Here is an 18,086-nt window from a genome sequence, read left to right on the forward strand (position 1 = left end):
TAAGACACTACGCAAAACTCAAAAAGTTTTGCAACGAAAATTAGGGGTCGCTATGATTTTGCGTTTGGTGCGTATTACACCATATATTGCTGAGTGTGAAATTTAGCTAACATGTTGAATTTTTTTTTTTACTTGGGAGGACGTCTCTATCTGCCTCCGATCTCGAGAAAATGGATCCCATGTAGCGCGCTCACTTCCGATCTCACGCCCGCGAGAATGAAATACTCGCAACATCTCTCATATCTCCTAAACCGCTCGAGACATAGAAACGAAAGTTTGGCGAATGATAGCACACAAGGAGGAGAGTGTTTTGCCAATTCTTAAACACACGGAACGTTCTTATCTATGGCGATGTATCAGTACTATGCTCCCTTTTTTATTTATGTCACTCCAGTGACTGCTAGCGAAACAAGAGCTTCCTAGTATGAAAATATACATGGAATTTCTGTTTTTATGCTACTGCAAACCGACACTATGAGGTTTTTCGTAAGCTATTGAGCTCTGTTGTCGGCCGGAGTGGCCGAGCGCGGTCGTAGGTTCGAATCCTGCCTCGGGCATAGATGCATGTGATGTCCTTATGTTAGTCAGGTTTAAGTAGTTCTAAGTTCTAGGGTCCTGATGACCTCAGAAGTTAAGTCCCATAGTGCTCAGAGCCATTTCAACCCCCTTTTTTTTAGCTCTGTGATTGCCAATTAATTGTTTAATGAGGCACTCCGTTTCGGAATTCTGTCGCAATAGCTGCTGTGAGATGAGTTTGGCAAATTACACTGTGACAAAGGAAGTACAATTAAACCAGTCACCAAGAGAAATGTGGAAACGGTGATGCTTCTTCGCTTGACAAAAGGTTAACAACTCACGCAAAAATAGATTACCAGTTCTGTTGCAATTTTGGTGGAATCCCCGTAACCCATCGTATTTTTAACACTGAGCGACTGGAATGGAAACTTACCAAAGGATTTTATTCCTTCTCTTAATCTGGCAGTATTAAAATAATAACGAGCGTTCCTTCAGGCGGAATGACAGGCACATTTCAGATACTGGTTACTCACCTACGGCTTGCCAAACTCATAATGTGTGATCGCGAATAAAATGATTTTATAATATTCCTTGCTTCCTTATTCAGTACCCTCTGTCCCTTCTTGCGCTCTGAAAACATCGCCGAGGCATATAATACAATTCCAGCGGCCAATGTCTCATCAGTTACTGAAGTATGCATTTTTCTTGAGAGAAGAAAAACAAAACAAAACTATACAGATATAAATAACAGAAAAGTGTAATGTACTAACGAAGAAAGCTGGAGCGTTTAAATGGCAAAAAACGGAACACTACCCAAAAGCAATAAAATTTAGTATGCACAGTAAGGCAAAATTTATCGTATGGGCAATACTACCACTGCCCATACGCGCCGTTCCGATGTGAGCATATGGCCGGGCTACTTTTCCGCTCCCCGGCTCAAATTTCTCACGGTGCTAGCGAGGCACGCGCGACCTGCGGCGCGAGAAACTGTGCCACAAACACAACACCGCTCCCTGGCGCAGGCGCGTGTCGCGTCCCAGTAGCATCGCGTCATAATTTGCACGGTCCCGTTTGAACCTGTGAAGTTACAAAAATGCGCGCTGCGCTGCGTCGCGCCAATCGCGCTATACGCGTCTCAATTTGCGCCTAGCCTGATGGAGGACATGAAACAGAATAAAGCCTTCAGGGTCCCATAAGGCGTCACCATGACTTTATCTGTTGAGGGCGCGGTTTTCAACTGTTTCTTCGGAGAAGAGGTAGTGTGACACCACACCCTGCCGTTTTGTCCCCGGTTCGAAGTCATGAACCAGTGTTTCATCGCCTGTGACGATGTTCGACAAGAAATTATACTCTACTGGGCATTAAAATTTCTACACCAAGAAGAAATGCAGATGGTGAAAGGGTATTCATTGGACAAATATATTATACTAGAACTGACATGTGATTACATTTTCACGCAATTTGGGTGCATAGATCCTGAGAAATCAGTACCCAGAACAACCACCTCTGGCTGTAATAACGGCCTTGATACGCCTGGGTATTGAGTCAAACAGAGCTTGGATGGTGTGTACAGGTACAGCTGCCCATGCAGCTTCAACACGATACCACAGTTCATCAAGAGTAGTGACTGGCGTATTGTGACGAGCCAGTTGCTCGACCACCATTGACCAGACGTTTTCCATTGGTGAGAGATCTGGAGAATGTGCCGGCCAGGGCAGCAGTCGAACATTTTCTGTATCCAGAAAGGCCCGTACAGGACCTGCAACATGCGGTCGTGCATTATTCTGCTGTAATGTAGGGTTTTGCAGGGATCGAATGAGGGGTAGAGCCACGGGCAGTAACACATCTGAAATGTAACGTCCACTGTTCAAAGTGTCGTCAAAGCGAACAAAAGGTGACCGAGACGTGTAACCAATGGCATGCCATACCATCACGCCAGGTGATACGCCAGTATGGCGATGACGAATACACGCTTCCAATGTGCGTTCACCGCGATGTCGCCGAACACGGATGCGACCACCATGATGCTGTAAACAGATCTGGATTCATCCGAAAAAATGATGTTTTGCCATTCGTGCACCCAGGTTCGTCGTTGAGTACACAATCGCAGGCGCTCCTGTCTGTGATGCAGCGTCAAGGGTAACCGCAGCCACGGTCTCCGAGCTGACAGCCAATGCCGCTGCAAACGTCGTCGAACTGTTCGTGCAGATGGTTGTTGTCTTGCAAACGTCCCCATCTGTTGACTCAGGGATCGAGGCGTGGCTGCACGATCCGTTACAGCCATGCGGATAAGATGCCTGTCATCTCGACTGCTAGTGATACGAGGCCGTTGGGATCCAGTACGGCGTTCCGTATTACCCTCCTGAACCCACCGATTCCATATTCTGCTAGCAGTCATTGGATCTCGACCAACGCGAGCAGCAATGTCACGATACGATAAACCGCAATCGCGATAGGCTACAATCCGACCTTTATCAAAGTCGGAAACGTGATGGTACGCATTTCTCCTCCTTACACGAGGCATCACAACAGCGTTTCACAAGGCAACGCAGGTCAACTGCTGTTTGTGAATGAGAAATCGGTTGGAAACTTTCCTCATGTCAGCACGTTGTAGGTGTCGCCCCGCCGCCAACCTTGTGTGAATGCTCTGAAAAGCTAATCATTTGCATATCACTGCATCTTCTTCCTGTCGGTTAAATTTCGCGTCTGTAGCACGTCATATTCGTGGTGTAGCAATTTTAATGGCCAGTAGGGTATGATCAGCGTCGCAATGCACAAGCAGTTCCTTACAGATGGTCCTTCATTACTCTTTATAGGCGGCGAGGAACTCGGTGGGATCACACCTTTTAGTACCACAACTGGTGGACGAGTGTGTCGGCACTACCAACAGAGACGCCCAGTTGTGCAGAGAGGTGTTTTATTGTGATCCGTCGATCACCTCGAATGAGAGTGTACACACGTTCCAACACTGCAGGAGTCACGTCTTTGGGCAGCCGGCCGGTACGCATGAGATCGGACAGGTATGTGCGACCTTGCGATGATGACAGACACTTCACCCGACGACTCACCGTGCATTTGTTGACGGCCAGTCTCCGTAGACAATCTGCAAGCGCCTGCGAATATCTGCGAGGCTATGGATTTCCGCCAAAGGAAACTCAAGAAAGCTCTCTGCTGGTAACGCACCTCCGTTACAGGCGTCATTTTGAAGTCTACGTATAGCGCCGCCACCTATTGGAACTTCATGAAATTTATAGAGGCTGATGTGGGAATATTCCACAATGTCCCGCTGCAAATCCCGCATTTTTTCAACCGAAATTGGGTGAGGGAAATAATATGTTGTATTACTTACTGAGCTCCCTGCGTATATTCCTAGGTTGCTAGAGTCGTAATTGGTATTACATACTGGGAAAGATAGTTGCTGTATTTTGACAGAAAGCTAATGAGATGTTGAATAAATTACTGGAAGTGAATGTATGTGTGTGCTGTTTTAAGCTGCAGCTTGTTACTCTATTCCTGAAGCAAGAGATATTCTACATTAACCACACAATAGAGTGAAACCATCAAGATGGAGCGCCATACTGCAAATCAGTTATCTACAGGTAACGTACGAGAGCCACTGAAAAGATATTATAGCAAAAAGTTTATTCTTTGAATACGTGTAAAACCGGTGCTTGAACATAGCAACTTAATGAAGATGCTCTTGCATGATCATACATTAGAGTATATGTTCATCTTACATTTGCAGTCCAGTACACAGAAAAGGTCACTGTGGTTCATATCGTCTATCCGTGCCATAGTGTTTCGAAAATTCAACGTTTAGATGGCTTACGAAAGGTTATCCTCTCTTGTATCTTGTTTCGCTACAGCCTTAGGCAGCATCGTGGTACTGAAGATAATTGCTAGAAAAATCATATCTTCAAGTGGCTGCACTGCTGTGACCTAATAGAAGGACCAGAGGAAAAAAGTGAGGGCCATACCTTCTAATGTTCCTTTCCAGTACAGTAAAGGGTCATTTGGTTCCTTTCAATGATCTGTACTTCTGTCCTTCAGTTCGGAGTAAAGCACAAAATAACCAGTCAGATTTTGACACGATTTTAAAGAGGTGCAAAAATATGCAACTTGTTTTAAATGTTTATAAATAGACAGCAATGCACTTCATCAAAAGCAAAAATGTAGTACGCTAAGAACGCAATATCAATGAGCCCCACTGAAATCAGCCAACTCGTACAAATACCTGGCTGTAACAATCTGTAGCGATATGAAATGTAATAAGTACATAGGCTCAGTTGTAGATAAGTCAGGTGGCAGACTTCGGCACATTAGTGGGATACTGGGAAAACACAGTCGTTCTGCAAACGGGGCTGCTACAAATCACTTCTTAGATGTTTGGTTTGTGGGGCGCTGAACTGCGCTGCCATCAGCGCCATTACAGAGTCTCAATTTTGACGCAGTCCAATTTTTTTCACAGTCCAATCTAGCCACTGTCACGAATGATGATGGTATGGACAACACAAACACCCAGTCCGCGGGCTGAGAAAATCCCCAACCTGGCTGGGTATCGAACCCGGGACCCCGTGATTCACAGGCATCAACGCAAGCCACTAGACCACGAGCTGCGGACTCACTTCTTCGAATATAGCGCAAGTATGTGGGCCTATACGATGCAGGATTAACAGGCGATATTGAACTTACGCAAACAAAGGCGGGTTTGTTTTACCCGTGGGAGAACGCCACGAAAATGAAGAAAACTTTAACAGACAGATTTTTGACGATAGAGCCAGTGTTAATTGAAGAAACAAGAGATATTGTTCGGGGCGCTACATGTTGCTCCAGTGGACTAATTACAGAGTGCACTTAAGTACTTAAACTGTCATTCTCCCGCGCTCCGTGCGTAATTGAAACGAGAAAAAGCCCTAGCATGTGCAACCAGTGGCTAACTGAGCACGTCCCTATCACCACCTTATGCCGTCAATAAAAAGAGTCCACTTCTTAATACTTTTTTTATTACCCGTTTCGGGCATGGTCGAAAATTTAATACAGCATATCTTCTCAAGTGGTATCTATCATAACATTGGTGTTCAAATGTGTGTGAATTCTTAAGGGACCAAACTGCTGAGGTCATCGGTCCCTTAACTTACACACTACTTAAACTAACTTTAAACTAACTTATCCTAAGAACAACACACACACCTAAGCCCGAGGGAGGACGACACCGAGCGAGGTGGCGCAGTGGTTATCACACTGGACTCGCATTCGGGAGGACGACGGTTCAATCCCGCGTCCGGCCATTCTGATTTAGGTTTTCCGTGATTTACCTAAATCGCTCCAGGCAAATGTTGGGATGGTTCCTTTGAAAGGGCACGGCCGACTTCCTTCCCCATCCTTCCCTAATCCGATGAGACCGATGACCTCGCAGTTTGGTCTCTTCCCCCAAACAATCCAATCCGAGGGAGGACGCGAACCTCCGGCGGGAGAGGCCGCGCAATCCGTGACATGACGCCTGGTGTTTACTTCACTTTTCAGAGTACGTATGTCGATGTACCAGACAATCAGAGGTAGAATAATTGCACACATGATAGAAAAGGCAGATGTTTCTGTCTGTTTGAAAGAAAAATAATACGATACAAACACGATGTACATTTATCTCAACTAAATTTGTGGCGCTCTGTTAAAGTACAGACATAAATACGATACGCTTGTTTCTGTAACTGCCATAACATACTTCCATTGCAGAGCGTTTACTGGTAGTATGTAGCGTACTATTTCTTCTCGGAAGAAAAGTCTAGTGCAGTTGTGTAATCTCGACATTTAGTACCTCAGTAACGAGTTCCAGAATGTGAGGGAATGATCGCATGTGGTTCGCAGGAAAAAATTCAGAGAAGAATGGCAACAGGTACCAGAGTTGCAGACAAAGCGAATTGCTCTGCGCCCATAACTAAGCGAATTGCTCTACGCCCTTAACTGAGGTTGTCAGTACTTACTAAAATTTCTCATAAAGCCTTTCTCAAAGTGTGTGGTGCACCTTTCATACCAACCATCATTAGGGCCCGGATCTTAATGAGAAGTCAATTTTTTGCCCTTGACCTTAAGGTGCATTCTACAACAATTTGTGCACGAATCCAGGTATTGTAGTAGAAAAATGTATTTTTGCTGTGGTTTTTAAAGTCATATTTACACCATTTTATTAATAGGTCACATTTCGGCCAACTTTTGCCAAAAATGCATATATTCCTCGTAAGTTTAAGGATAAAGAACAAAAAGATGAAAATGTTGCTCATGACAATGTTTCGGGTGATATTGTCACAAACAAACACAACAGTTACTACAAAGCATTATTTATCAGGACTATAACAGACAAGCAGCGTAACACAAGGACTATAGTAGACAAGTAGCGTAACTCAATAGTCGGTTCGCTTACATAAGACATGGTTGCGCGCGGTCGACAAAACGCTCTCGAAGACAAGAAAGGCGGATTCCGAAGTAATAAACATTGCACACGTGGTCACACTGTTCAGTTTGAACACAGATTCAGTCTGGTTCAACATGCCGAAAGTAATGTACTCCAACACCATGAAGTTGCGAGGTTTTTCTCGTGATTTTCAAGAGAAGGCCTTCAGCACTGACGGGGAAATATTGTTTGTAAACTATGTAAAATTAAAGTTAGTGCAGAAAAGCATTTTGGTAGAACACTGTAATACGATCAATCGGAGCAGCTGAGTGAAGATAAGTGCTGAAAATGATAGCAGACAAACGCAGACAGATCCATCCTCAATCGTGCAAAAATTCTTCAAGCACTTATGTGAGATGATCCCACTGGAAAAGCCAAAGAATCCACGTTTCAGACAGTTATTGGAGAAGTACACAAAACATTCAGTTCCAGATGAATCTACATTGGGTGCTACGAGGAGGTGCTCAACAAAATAGGAATTAGTGTTGCTGACGTAAGTCCATAGACGAGACCACCGAGGTGGGTGGAAACTACGTTGCAAACGTTGTTGTTGGTGTACTAAAAGTTGACGGGCCTGGAGAAATGTTGTTCTTAACGCGGGAAGCCCTCGAAGGAGTAAACAGCTCGACAGCTGCCATTTTGATTGGAAACTATATGAAGCTACTGTGGCCGGATGGTGTGAACAGAGACATCGTTTTGCTGTTAGTAATATATGGTGCTTTACACATGGCTAAAGCAGCCAAAGGATTTCAGATTCTCTTTCCCTGTATAGTGTACGTCACTTTCCTTGCTCCTGTGTTACACAGAGTTGCAGAAGAGGTGCGATCGCATTACCCTGATGTGGACAAATTAATTTCCAATGGGAGGAAAATCTATTAGAAAGTTTCGCTACGTGTGCAGAAATTCAAGGGACAAGCGCTTTCGTTGCCCCTTCCCCTTAAAATGGTTCAAATGGCTCTGAGCACTATGGGACTTAAAATCTGAGGTCATCAGTCCCCTAGAACTTAGAACTACTTAAACCTAACTAACCTAAGGACATCACACACATCCACGCCCGAGGCAGGATTCGAACCTGCGACCGTAGCAGTCGCGCGGTGATTTCTGGCGTTCCGCAAGGTAGTGTTATAGGCCCTTTGCTGTTCCTCATCTATATAAACGATTTGGGAGACAATATGAGCAGCCGTCTTAGGTTGTTTGGAGATGACGCTGTCGTTTATCGACTAGTAAAGTCATCAGAAGATTAATAAATTGCAAAACGATTTAGTAAAGATATCTGTAGGGTGCGAAATTCGGCAATTGACCCTAAATAACGAAAAGAGTCAGATCATCCACATGAGCGCTAAAAGGAATCCGTTAAACTTCGGGTACACTATAAATCAGTCAATCTAAAAAAATTCAAATAAATACCTAGCAATTACAATTTCGAACAACTTAAACTGAAAACAACACATAGAAAATGCTTTGGGGAAGGCTAACCAAAGACTGACTTTTATTAGCAGGACTCTTAGATGGTGATGTTTAGTTTGTGTGGCACTCAACTGCGTGGTTATCAGAGTCCGTACAAATTCCCAAAACTTTGCTCAGTCCAATTTCGCCACTTTCATGAATGATGAGATGAAATCAACACAAACACGCAGTTATCTCGAGGGAGACGAAAATCCCTCACCCCGCCGGGAATCGAACTCGGGACCCCGTGCTCAGGAAGCGAGAACGCGACCGGGATACCACGACCTGCGGATGAGATACTAAGAAAATGTAACAGATCTACCAAGGAGGCTGCCTACACTACGCTTGTCGTCCTTTTTCGAATACTGCTGCGTGGTGTGGGATCTCTACCAGATAGGATTGACGGAGTACATCAAGAAAGTTCAAAGAAGGGCAGCACGTTTTGTATCATCGCGAAATAGGGGAGAGCGTGCCACTGAAACGATACACGATTTTGGGTGGACATCATTAAAACAAAGGCGTTTTTCGTTGCGGCGGAATCTGCTCGCGAAATTTCAGTCACCAACTTTCTCCTCCGAATGAGAGAATGTATTGTTGACGCCGACCTACGTAGGGAGATACGATCACCATTATAAAATAAGGGAAATCAGAGCTCGCATGGAAATTGTAGGTGTTCGTTTTTTCTGCACGCTACACGAGATTCGAATAATAGAGAATTGTGAAGATGATTTGATGAACCCTCTGCCAGGCAGTTAAATGTGATTTGCAGAGTGTTCAAGTAGGTGTAGATGTAGAATGAATCAAACAGGGCATGCAATGACCTCGACGCCTTCAAAAGCGCTCCTGTGCCGTCCTATGATGTAGAGAGGGATTTTTCCAGGTACAAAACAACCCTCAGCAGCAACCGTAGATCTTTGAAAACGGGAATCCTGAAAATGTAGCTTGTGATCCAATGCAACAACTCTGCGGAAGTTGAAGATTGATAGGACATGTTAGTTAATTTGGAATACTTGAAACAAGCTGTGTGCAGTAGTAAAATTGTGGCTTTATTTTTTGGATATGTGTTATTGTTTTCACTATACTTTGTTTTTTCAGACTCATATAGACATCTAAAAACTAAATGCTATTTAGTTTCAAATACTGCAAAAAGTAAATAATATACCCACAATTTGTTCAGAAATAAATTATGTACCACAGGGTATATAAATAACCAACAAGAATGTTTTTAAATAAATTATAAAGTAATGTTTTTATTTTTAAGGCCATATTTACATAAGTTTTTGGCCATATTTGTATAAGTTATGTATTTATATAAGTTATTTAAGTTATTTATATAAGTTATATAAATGCTTGCATAGTTCGCTGTTTTCCCTGTCATTCAAATCCAGGCTCTACTGATCACATCTCCTCGTGTCTTCCATTTCGGTTACTGACGTAAATTGGGAGCGAGGAAGGACTATTATATGCGGAAGTCAACCCGTGCACTTTATTCTGTGTGAGAACGACTTTTAATCATGACTATGAAACTCGTTAAAATTCTTTCTCAGTGTTTTGCAATAAGAACCCTACAGAAACGTGATAAAAAAGTTGGGTGGCTAAGGAGCCTTGCTCGGATGACTCACGCCGTAGAAAATATCTGTCAGAGGCAGAAGAACACAGTTTTGTTTTGCAAGTCAAAAATAAAAAAAATACAAGTCACGATGACGGTGAAATAACACCATCAGATGTGTAACTGAATAGTCAGTTTTTATAAGTTTATTTCATGTATCAACACCTTGAGGAGTATTAAGCAGTGCATTTTTTGACGGTTGTTTTTGTTGATATCCAACAGGATTTGGTCAGTGGATCTGATACTGTTTTCTGTTTCAGACTGTTACTTTTCAGTATTAGCCTAACAGTACTGATATATTTTGATAGAAATATATTTTCGGATTATTTTCTATCTTTTATTTCATAACTCGTTGGAACCACTGGGTAGGTAATTTCAGATTTTTAAATAAAAAAGATGACGTCCATATTCGTATTAATAATGTCGAGAGGTGTAGTTAGTATCTACTAATGAAATAGCTTATCTGTTCGGTATCGAAGTAATCTTATCTTAAAAAATATACGTGTTAGAGATTCACGTTTTACGTACTTCCTGTCAAATTAAGCTCTTAGGGCCAATACGTTCTCAAACTCCCGAAATCACTTATACATAAAATGGCAGATTCAGAATCTTGTCCCCACTTGAGCAAATTTCTGCGGACTCCCATGCGTAACAGATCCCGAGTGACGTACACTTTTCCAGCTCTATACTCCGCTCTGTTAAAGTTCACCACTTCAGATCCATAGATGTGAATGATATTACTGATGCGAAATGAACGAGTGCAATCCGATCTGTGCTAGCGAAATGGACTAGCATATTAACACCAGGGGAAGATTACAGCTTACCTGCAGGACTGCGCTTGTGAGTGGAGTCAGGAACTGTCAGCGAAGCCGGCAAGGCGAGCGGTGCAACTGCTGACGTACCTGCGGCGATCACAAGTTTGAGCTTTTCCGTCGCCCTTGGGCCGCTGACAGAGGACGTGACGCAAAATCGCTTCCCTGGTGGGGGCGGAACTCGGTTGCTGCACGAGGCGCCCACGCCTGCTCACACACAAAGCCGCTCCGCGAATAATACCGATACTAAACAACAAGAGGCGTTCACTATTTCCACACTATAGCCTTACCTAACGTTGGGGACGGACCACTTAGGCCGGTAGCGCCTCTATTATTACACGACATTGAACAGAAATCTGATTAACGTACATATACAAATCAGCGGAAAAATTCTCCTATCTGAGCACAAAAAGGTTAATATGCTCCTACTTTAAAAGACTGACTGAAAACTGGGGTACCAGCCGCCTCATTTTATCTTCCACCGCACCTCTGAAAATGTTGCCAGAAATTTTGGCATGCGAACATATTCGCGCTCTTTTCAACATGCCACTCACCTCTCACCACTCACAGCAACTCACTCACGCCCACTAGTCACTCATGTCCATCCACTTCCACTTGCATACTCTCACTCACTCATTCAACCCAACTCACTGGCATTATTTCTCTGCCTCTCTATCTGTGTCTCCTGTCTCACAGCCACAGTCTGATATATTTTCGGATTATTTTCTGTCCAGCTATTGCTGTCTCCTCTGTCCCCCTCTTGCTCTCCCTGACTGGTGCTATCGCACTCATTTCCTCCCACAGCTGTTCTCTTTTCTCAATGTCACTATCTCTCTCTTCCTCAATCTCACTGTCGTTCACTCTGTCTCTTATTATCACTCACTCTCACCCACTTCCACTTTCTCCTTGACTTTATTCCTCTCCCATTTCACTGTATCCCTCACTCTTTTCCTCTGACTGTTCTGTCACTGTCAACTATATTCCATTGCCACTGTGACCCTCTCTTTCCATCACACTACCATTTTCTCCTTCAGCTCTTTCTATACCACAGCCGCTGTCTATTTACTTTTCCGTCTCTTACCCACTGCCACCGTTTCCATCTCTCTCAACGTAAAAGACGCTAATGTGTTCACATACCAAAATTTTTGGTGAAATTTTTAGAGGTGCTGAGGAAGGTAGGATGAGACAGCTGGTACTCCACTTTTCAGTCATAGTCTTTGAATTTAAACAGGAGCATATTAGTTTGTTTTGTGCTCCAATAGCAGCATTTTTCAGCTGGTTCGCTTCTTTTCCCTGTTACAGCAGGACCTGTCCCTCATATGAAAAGTACTTTATGGCTCAGTAAAATATTGATAGTTTTCTTATGAGACTATCATATACTACTGGCCACTAAAATTCTACATCACGAAGATGACCTGCTACAGACGCGAAATTTAACCGGCAGCAAGAAGAAGCTGTGATATGCAAATGATTAGCTTTTTAGAGCATTCACAAAAGGTTGGCGCCGGTGGCGACACCTACAACGTGCTGACATGAGGAAAGTTTCCAGCCGATTTCTCATACACAAACAGCAGTCGACCGGCGTTGCCTGGTGAAACGTTGTTGTGCTGCCACGTGTAAGGAGGAGAAATGCGTACCATCACGTTTCCGACTTTGATAAAAGTCGGATTGTAGCCTATCGCGATTGCGGTTTATCGTATCGCGACATTGCTGCTCGCGTTGGTTGAGATCCAATGACTGTTTGCAGAATACGGAATCGGTGGTTTCAGGAGGGTTATACGGAATGGCGTGCTGGATCCCAACGGCCTCGTATCACTAGCAGTCGAGATGACAGGCATTTTATCTGCATGGCTGTAACGGATTGTGCAGCCACGTCTCGATCCCTGAGTCAACACATGGGGACGTTTGCAAGACATCAACCATCTGCACGAACAGTTCGACGACGTTTGCAGCAGCATGAACTATTAGCTCGGAGACCGTGGTTGCGGTTACCCTTGACGCTGCATCACAGACAGGAGCGCCCGCGATGGTTTACTCAACGACGAACCTAGGTGCACGAATGGCAAAACGTCATTTTTTCGGATGAATCCAGGTTCTGTTTACATCATAATGATGGTCGCATCCGTGTTTGGCGACATCGCGGTGAATGCACATTGGAAGCGTGTATTCTTCATCGCCATACTGGCGTATCCCCCGGCGTGATGGTATGGGGTGCCATTAGATACACTGAAACGTCCCCTTTGAACAATTTTTACACGACTGTGCTTAACCTGACACACAATGTTTTTAGCGCAACGCAATCTGACTTTCAAAATTCCCTACTAAAGAATGGCCCTGACTAACGTTAAACTATACCTTTCGCAAATCACTTACCTCACAAAAATCTCCGCTGCTCAAGCTACTGCAATACAGCGAGCGCCACTACTGCCAGCTAAATAAAAGATTCAAACTATGGAAGGCACTAACTACTGATAGTGATAGTTAGCAAATGAAAGATATTAATAGAGAACAAACAATGTATTTACCTTGATATCATCATGTATAAATATACCAGTTCATGACAAATTACAAACCTCCGCCATCTCTCTCCCCACATCCACCACTGCTGGCGGCTCACCTCCAACTGCGCAACGCTACGCGCTGTTCACAGCCAGCTGCCTAACACTACAATGGCGAGTATTACAACAATGCAAAGCAGCCACAGACTGCACACAGCACAGCCAGTGATTTTCATATTGAGCGTTACATAACGTTGCCAATAAGAAAACATAAACAGCCTACTTACATAGAGAAAACATAAGCAGCCTACTTACATAGCCCCCATGCTCCCCACAAAAATTTTTACAAATGGTGTTGGGCACTGGCCAATACAGATTTGACAAAAATTTTTCACAATTACAGTAACAAAGATATAAAATGCACACACTTATTGATACAACGTTGGTCAAAAGCTAAAATTTTGTCACAGTCCATAAAGACAGTCCTGATTCATCACAGTAAAATAGCAGTGTTTTTCTCAAAGTCTAAGCAGTAAAAGAAAATGCACACAGAAGTAGTGGATTTCCATGCAGTCTTGAAGAAGTAGTGTTGTCCTTCCAACGGAAAGACAGTGCTGGCTCTTGACATGCTGACAGGTAATGGGCCACAATGGAGCAAACCCACAGCAGAGTCATTCGAAGTTTTGAAGAGTATTGGTAGGTAAGTCATCACAGAGCGGATCCACTGTAGTCCTGGTAGAGAGTATGGTATGGGTGGGCCACCAGAGGTGCAGACCCACTGCAGTCCTTGTAGAAATAATGGTATTGATGGATCATCAAAGATGTAGACCCACTGTAGTCCTTGAAGAGATGGCCAGCAGCCATCTGTTGTGACTGTGCAGGTGCACAATTACCATTGAAGAGTCTTGCGGATAATATAGCAAGTCCATAAACCACCACTTGTGCACTCACAAAGTTTTTGAAATTGTCCTTAGAACCAGCAATGCTGTTATCCAGTCCCTTGCTGAGTTATTAACACACGTGCAAACACTAACAGTCCCTACTTCTCATATATTGTCCACATACTATGACCAACAGAAACGTGTGCAGTGAAATGTAACTAACAAGTTAATAATGTCATGAACTGGTGACAATTACAATTTTATAACATAAGAATACAATTACAAAGGTACAAAATACATCATTAAAAACATAATAATACAGATAACATTTGTAGTACAGGCTTTACAAAAGAATAGAAATAAACATATACATGAGTGTTACAAAAATAGTGACATAAGTACATACATAAAATAATGAGAATAGTTTTCGAAACATTAATTTCACACATGAACATTGAAACAGAACAGAATTGTAAACAACTTTACAAAGAAAATAACATATTATTAATGCAACTTATATTTGAGGATAACAGTATTCCTCCTCATAGTGAATATAGCTTAGTATTAGAAGAGAAAAAAATTCTATGAAACAGTACACAGAGACAGGAAGAAAACAAATACTCAAGGGTACACAAACACATAGTGGGATAACACCAATAGGAAAGGACAGGGTTCGTTTTCAGTGTAACATTTGGTACTGCAGTCCAACCCAAAACTTCATATATCTTTCCTCTTATTTCATCCTTTGTTTCCACCAAAAAAATTCTATCTAAGCATGCTTTCTGTATTTATATGTTCACACATTTCTTACCTCAACATTTATTTCCAAGAAAATCCTACCTAAACCTGTTTTCTCAATGCATTTCTTCCAATTCATCGCAACTCATTCTCTTAGAGGCTACCCCCTCTTAAGCTAACTTAAATCTGAAACGTCCCCTTTGAACAATTTTTACACGACTGTGCTTAACCTGACACACAATGTTTTTAGCGCAACGCAATCTGACTTTCAAAATTCCCTACTAAAGAATGGCCCTGACTAACGTTAAACTATACCTTTCGCAAATCACTTACCTCACAAAAATCTCCGCTGCTCAAGCTACTGCAATACAGCGAGCGCCACTACTGCCAGCTAAATAAAAGATTCAAACTATGGAAGGCACTAACTACTGATAGTGATAGTTAGCAAATGAAAGATATTAATAGAGAACAAACAATGTATTTACCTTGATATCATCATGTATAAATACACCAGTTCATGACAAATTACAAACCTCCGCCATCTCTCTCCCCACATCCACCACTGCTGGCGGCTCACCTCCAACTGCGCAACGCTACGCGCTGTTCACAGCCAGCTGCCTAACACTACAATGGCGAGTATTACAACAATGCAAAGCAGCCACAGACTGCACACAGCACAGCCAGTGATTTTCATATTGAGCGTTACGTAACGTTGCCAATAAGAAAACATAAACAGCCTACTTACATAGAGAAAACATAAGCAGCCTACTTACAACACGTCTCGGTCACCTCTTGTTCGCATTGACGGCACTTTGAACAGTGAACGTTACATTTCAGACGTGTTACGACCTGTGGCTCTATCCTTTATTCGATCCCTGCGAAACCCTACATTTTAGCAGGATAATGCACGACCGCATGTTGCAGGTCCTGTACGGGCCTTTCTGGATACAGAAAATGTTCGACTGCTTCCCTGGCCAGCACATTCTCCAGATCTCGCACCAGTTGAAAACGTCTGGTCAATGGTGGCCGAGCAACTGGCTCATCAGAATACGCCAGTCACTACTCTTGATGAACTGTGGTATCGTGTTGAAGCTGCATGGGCGGCTGTACCTGTACACGCCATCCAAGCTCTGTTTGACTCAATCCCCAGACGTATCAAGGCCGTTATTACGGCCAGAGGTGGTTGGTCTGGGTACTGATTTCTCAGGATCTATGCACCCAAATTGCGTGAAAATGTAATCACATGTCAGTTCTAGTATAATATATTTGTCCAATGAATACCCGTTTATCATCTGCATTTCTTCTTGGTGTAGCAATTTTAATGGCCAGTAGTGTATATTCCATTGCCATTGTGACCCTCTCTTTCTCTCACACTACCACCGTCTCCTACCGCTACGGTCTCAGGTCCGAATCCTGCCTCGGACATGGATGTGTGTGATGTCCTTAGGTTAGTTAGATTTAGGTAGTTCTAAGTTCGAGGGGACTGATGACCTAAGATATAATAATTTGAGCACTTGCAGAAAGGTGGAGACATTCGTAATTTATTATTTATTTATGTGAAATTGAAATAACACAAAACGAATTTTACACCTCAGATCGGATTTTACGGACACAAATATTTTGCATCTGCATCAGTACTACAACATGAGGTTCCCAGAACCATTATGATGATAACACATTACAGCATATTTCTTCGTGCTACGTCACTTTATAAACTAAGTTTTCACCTCACACCGGATATTACGTGCATATTTTTTCGTGTATAAGTAGGGTAACTTTGAATCTCTGTGCCTCGGAAATGGATAAAAATATGAAGAAAATTTTCAAGGTTATTCCAAATCACGATCTTAGGAATATCGTAATAATTACAGCCATTTGCATTGAATAGCTCTATTGGAATCGACTCTACGGTTTGGGTAACTAAACACCATGTTTTTGGGGTGTTTCTAGATAACGGATAATGGTTTTTGAAAACGGTAGACTGGTAGTTCTAGATAAATGCCTAGTGGCTATACGATTAAAATTTGATCAATTTTCTGCCGTTATTTATTATTTAGATTCCGCCACATACCGGATTTTAAGTGCGTATTTCACGTGTAGAAGCAGGATAATTTCTAACCTCTGTATCTCGCAGACTGATAAAGATATGAAGGAAATTTTAAAGGTTGTAAAGGTTGTTCGAGATCGGGATCTTAGGAACATATCGTAAAAATTTCAGCCAGTTGTTGTGCATACCCGTCTTGGAATTCGCAGCTCCGTTTTGGTATTCAAAAATCATATTCTTCAGTTTTTCTCAGGAACCGCCCATGAACTACATTGTGCATCCATAAGCCCCTTAAGGCGAAACGTAGACCATATCTAACCCGAAAAGAACTCACCGACTTCCTCTATTTACCTTAGCTGGAGGAAGGGTGTAATATTTAAAGTTTGGCCCTGTTCTGTAGGATAGTTACAGTAAGACGATCCATCTGTTGGGTATACAATGGTCCCTAGCCTAAGGGTTATCCAACCTTTCAATCACAAATGCATCGGCGGTATGAAGCCCGGAAAAATCCCATTTTTATGGGTGGCAATTTGGATCATATTAGGTAGCGCATCTGCAGTATGCGTGCCGAATGCACTAATATCATTCTTCTCTGATGAGACGGAGTTAATTGTAGGCTAATTGAAGTATCACCTTATCGGAGTGATTCGAGTAAACTCTCGTTCCACGTAAGTCATTACATTCAGTTTATTCATACAATATGGATAATGAAATTGTGATTTATGGTTGTTGAAGCCAGTTTGGCGCTGCCCTTGATTTTAGTTCTGTATTACCTCACATAGCTACGCTGGGCAAAAAATTTGTCACCCGCTAAGAACGCGACGCTAAAACGGTGTCACCCCGCCTGCAGCTTTGATGATGACTTCAGTTCAGCAAGCAGTAGAATCCACAAGTTTCTTCGGACATTCCATACCCAGCTGAAGCCTCACATTGATGATCACATCCACAACATCGGAACGATGTTGATTGCTACGCGTCACCCGCTCTTCCACATGGTTCCACATTTTTCTATAGGTTTAAGATGGGATTGCTTAGGGAGTCCAAGTGCGATAGGGTGTCAGAGAGTTCGCCAAACCACTAACGTATGCGCGCAG

The 18,086-nt window shown here is 42.9% G+C and overlaps 1 protein-coding gene across 3 annotated transcripts in view; it reads right to left on the bottom strand.

Annotated features, from left to right (window-relative positions):
- Positions 1-10,951, bottom strand: part of LOC124721279 (nicotinamidase) — a 284,503-nt gene extending 273,552 nt beyond the window's left edge. For all 3 annotated transcript variants that reach the window (XR_007006313.1, XM_047246164.1, XM_047246168.1), the window contains exon 1: positions 10,844-10,951. The gene's annotated coding sequence lies outside the window, so the exon portion shown is untranslated. The remainder of the gene's footprint in view (positions 1-10,843) is intronic.
- Positions 10,952-18,086: the final 7,135 nt, after the last annotated feature.

This window comes from Schistocerca piceifrons, chromosome X, assembly GCF_021461385.2.
Source record: "Schistocerca piceifrons isolate TAMUIC-IGC-003096 chromosome X, iqSchPice1.1, whole genome shotgun sequence".
Lineage (NCBI taxonomy): Eukaryota > Metazoa > Arthropoda > Insecta > Orthoptera > Acrididae > Schistocerca > Schistocerca piceifrons.